The following is a 4,883-nucleotide window of genomic DNA, read 5'->3' on the forward strand; positions in this document are numbered from 1 at the left end:
AGCCTGATAATAAGGAATTGCAGTAATCCAGCCTAGAAGTAACAAATGCATGGACTAGTTTTTCTGCATCATTTTTAGACAGGATGTTCCTGATTTTCGCAATATTACGTAGGTGAAAAAAGGCGGTCCTTGAAATTTGCTTAATGTGGGACTTAAACGACATGTCCTGATCAAAGATAACTCCAAGATTCCTCACAGTGGTGCTGGAGGCCAAGGCGATGCCATCCAGGGAAACTATATCTTTAGATAATGCGTCACGGAGGTGCTTAGGCCCCAGAGCAATAACTTCAGTTTTATCTGAGTTTAACATGAGAAAATTACAGGTCATCCAGGTTTTAACATCCTGAAGGCACATTTGAAGTTTAGCTAACTGATGAGTTTCATCTGGCTTGATCGATAGATATAACTGAGTATCATCTGCATAACAATGAAAGCTTATGGAATGTTTCCTGATAATATTGCCTAAAGGAAGCATATATAATATTTGAATTTATATCGAGAACAGAAATATGAAATATGAAAATACAGTGGATAAAAAACTCTTCTGTATCATATATACCTGTATGTAATCTGAAAATAATGTCATATAATGTAAAATAAAACAATCCCTTAAGCAGGCTTCATGAGTGAGTTATGAGACAAATGTCTCAGTTGAATGGAGAAGGCTAATGAGCTGGGAAGAGGTCAAGAAGAGCGTAAATACCTAAAACTTGAATGAGCTTAGGTATGGGATCTGCAATGAGATGCACTGAGGAAACACAGAATTAGAGAGATGAAATGTATCGTCATGGACCAAAGGTAAAATGTAAACCAAAATGACTCTGAAATAATGCCTGTGAAAATATTTCTATTTGTAGATTATTAGAAAATAATTGAAATAGGTAATGGTGTGTTTGTACTTACTTTTTGCTTTCAGAAAATATTGTAAGGTAGTTGGTTAGCAATTGCAGAACATGAACTTAAGGTGTTAGTTTGTACACCACTATTTGTAACAATAAAAAACTGATTTTGGTGTTTTATTTCTCAATGTACATATATTAGCGCTTGATATTGCCAATAACTGTGCCATGTGTTCAGTGGCAAAGGTTGGATCAGGGCCTCCAATGACAAACTGGGTGAGCATTTAAGGCGCATTTCTGTTTTGTTTCATACTATTTTAGGATTAAAGTTAGATAAAGGCTGCATGTCATGTTTAGTGCAGATTGCTTAAACTCTTTTTGTATTGGCTTTTACAGCTTTATATATATAGTGTACACACACACACACACACACACACACTGTATAACAGTGATCATTTTTCTAAATTGTTGTTTTTAATATGATAAAGTAAGAAGAGACTGGGGCTATGTTGTTTTCTTCATTTGTTGAAAAAGGACTTATGTTGTGAGAGTACCCTGACAATTTTCACCTTGTCCTTTGTAGATCCAATGTGACATGTGTGAAAGGTGGTTCCATGAGCAGTGCCTTGCCATGGACACCAGAGACCTGAAGAAAACCAGAAAATCAAAGTGGAATTGTTCTCTGTGCCTGTAATACATCGCATCCCACCAATATATCTTGTATGGACATGGAAGTAATGGGAATAAAGAAGCGATCCAAGATACACACATATAGACATTCTGAACAATTACATATTTTTTTCTTTACATTTTTCTTTGTAATATATACACATACTTTTATTTTATGTTTAATATTTTATCTATACACATACATTTAAGTGTATATATATATATATATATATATATATATTTAGGGAAAATAATGTGCAGTATCTGTGTGTTTATATGTGTATACATTTTGAAAATGGACATGAGACTGCTTTGATATTGGCTGACTGTTATTCTCTGGTGGTTGACTATCACTTGAAGAGGACATTTTCAAGGGCTATAACTTTTAAAACCTACATCAGATAACTGTGATACTGAACTGTGGTCTGCTATCTCTGTGAAGTGAAATGAGTCAGTGGAAACAGGCTTTTCTTTTTACGTCAATTTGAATCTTGGCAAATAGTGAAAATAGTAGACACTTTCAATTGGTGGTAATTCAGTGTCAGTGTTAGGGTTGTATTTCCATTTCTAGTAGTTTATTTCTTTCCCACCATTTTTCATTATACTTTGGTGCAGCCTATCAAAATAATGAGATCTGCACTGCTTGTAAAATATCCACTACGTCGTAAAAGATAACTGTCTGTGTTTCTCTGCAAAATGCTGAGAGTTCTGGGCAAGTTACTCTGGAATTATATGTTACATTTTGCTTAGAACTCCTTAAAAAAGTAATGTCATTACTTTACTTATCAATGGCAATTAAAAGTAACTATTTATGTTATTCTTTATATTATTATATCACTTTTAATACTCCCTGTCCCGTCTCTTCCTAAAAAGTGATGAACAACCTGTTCAGAAGCTCATTGTAGAAATGAATCCACTTTACTGGAAAAATAATTAACGGACTCAACAATCAGCCAAACTGAAAACACTGCAGCTTCTCAGACAAGATGATGCTATTGAGTTTAAGCTATGTAGCTATGTACAGTATTTAACAAAGTAAGCAAAGCAAGTCTCTCACAACTTTTTTATAGCATATTCATTCAAGAGCAGTAAGGAGTATTTCACTCCCGACTTTTTAACTAATGTTTTTCTGTACACGCATTAATGATAGCAGCATACATTATTTTTTAGAAAACAGACAATGTCTAGTCTAGTCTAGCGCAAGCACTAGACTGAGCAGAGCATCTTTTTCCACCAAGCTATGAGACTATCAAACTCAAATTCATCCTCAGCAATGCTCCACTGAATACAGTATACATATACATATTTCAGTTTACCATTTTATGATTGCTTTTATTGTATAATGTCTGTATAATACTATATAGCAGAAGAGAGTTACAAACTTGATTTCACTTTACAATGTAATGTGACAAATGTTTACTTGTTATTGACTTTGGACATGGTTGAACGTTACTGCTGCTGTTACTATTGCCTTAAATGCAATTTGATGAAGTCTAAGTGTCATCCTTGCTAGTGTGGTGATGCATTGTCTTTTTCTAGGCTACATATTTATTAGATGGGCCGTGATATGCAGGAGAAATGTTACTGCTAATGCTAATGTATTTGTCAGCTCACTGCATTTTAGCCCAGTGTTTTTTCAATTATTCAATGTAAATTCCTCCTTTTTCTCAGCAAAGCAAAGTTTTAATCTATTTGTTCTTAATCATTTCTTTAATCTTTTGGTTTTTATATAATCAGCCTAAGGCAAAGAAGAAGACTCTGGCCCCTAAAGATGAGTTGATGGCAGAAACAGAAATGACCAGAAATTATCCAAATAAACCCAGGTAATGTTTTGTGCCCGTCAGCCTTTGAGTAAGACCTAATTGATGAGCATGTCCAATTTGATATAAAAATCTATGTGCATTTGTTGTGCTTATACTTTATGTCCGGAACATACAGGAAGTTTGGCGCCCAGTGTGAGCAGCAACAGCAGTCTTGGACCAGGTAATCATTTCTCATTCTCTAGCAGTGTTTAATTGATAATTCTTTTACATCTTAACTCACAGGATTTCATTTCTTGCCAGTGATAGTCTTGACACTTGTTGGCATTTTACTTTATCTAGCAAATGTATACCTTTTGAAGGTACAGTATGGTCCCAAACAAATAGCTGGTCAAATGAACTGTAGAAACAATTTGTAACACCGCAGTAGCCTTTAAAATGATCAATGTAGGCTAAAAAGAGAACCCAACAGTTTAAGCAGAGCTGAACTTTGGTACTACTTTTTTTCTCCATCCACTGCCATATAGTGAATCGGGTCTTAACATGTTTGTGGATCGTCAAGTTAAATTAACATACCGTGTAATTGAAATGAGCCTGGGTTTAAAACTGTTTCATAACCTTTGTTGTATGACATTCCTTATTTTTCACTCCCTCGTGTTTCTTTTAACTCAGTACGGTCAATCACTATCTTAATCATAATCTGTATTTGTATTGTTTTATTAAGGATCAGTCTTCAAAGTGGAGTTCCTAGAAGCCAAGATCAAAGGATCTTGACAAGAGCGCAATTTCCTATGTGCGCAAATCCTGGGAGGAAAGAAGAAATCACGTGAGTAATTTTATACCAACTTATATATCCAAAATGTTTTATTGAATTGTAATGAAAAGTGTAATGTAATGTGTTGCTTCATCGCAACTGATCAATATCTCATCCATCCCCTATCTAATTACACCACAACCAAAAGTCTTTACTGAAGAAGAAGATAAGAACGATGACGACATGGAAGAAGATGACCTTCCCCAATCCACTCCAAACATCAGCGAGTTCTCAGACAGTGATCTTGTTATCCCAAGACGTAAGCCTCATCACACACACAACCACCTGCATCTGCAACTGTGGCTGTGTCAGGGTGAGCTCATATGATAGGTAAGAATGGCTTTACTTGACCCCCTGCACAGTAAATTATTAGCTGTCATCAAAAGAAAATTTTGATAATATTAAAATAAAAATAGATTGGCATTTTGTCGTATCTTTTGAATTTGCTTAATGCTTTTTACATTCAGAACAGTTTCAGCTGCATAAGCCTAGGTCACATTGCCCCATGAGAAAAAAACAATCATAGAGGATATGAAATCTAGAGGCAAACTTCTTCCCTTGTTGATTAAGTATTAAAATGTTAGCTACTTTTTTGAGTTTAAATTGTGTTTTGAAACATAGTGTTTGTTAAATGACTAAAACCCGTACAACATTCTTTTTTAGCCACTATAGAGCTGTTTCATAGAGGCCTAGGTTTATGTTTTATCTCAAAGTACACAACAGAGAGCTCTTAAACTGTACATGTACATGGGTTTTGAAAGTCATGTCATTGTACAATTTAAACAGATTGCCATAATTTTT

General features: G+C 34.8%; 1 long non-coding RNA gene across 1 annotated transcript; it reads left to right on the plus strand.

The window, feature by feature from the left end:
* The first annotated feature begins 3,300 nt into the window (after positions 1-3,300).
* LOC123962520 lies at positions 3,301-4,498 on the plus strand. Its single transcript, XR_006822968.1, has 4 exons — positions 3,301-3,331; positions 3,447-3,491; positions 3,993-4,094; positions 4,231-4,498. It is a non-coding gene; the product is annotated as an uncharacterized LOC123962520 (long non-coding RNA).
* Positions 4,499-4,883: the final 385 nt, after the last annotated feature.

Source organism: Micropterus dolomieu, linkage group LG22, assembly GCF_021292245.1.
Source record: "Micropterus dolomieu isolate WLL.071019.BEF.003 ecotype Adirondacks linkage group LG22, ASM2129224v1, whole genome shotgun sequence".
Taxonomy (NCBI): domain Eukaryota; kingdom Metazoa; phylum Chordata; class Actinopteri; order Centrarchiformes; family Centrarchidae; genus Micropterus; species Micropterus dolomieu.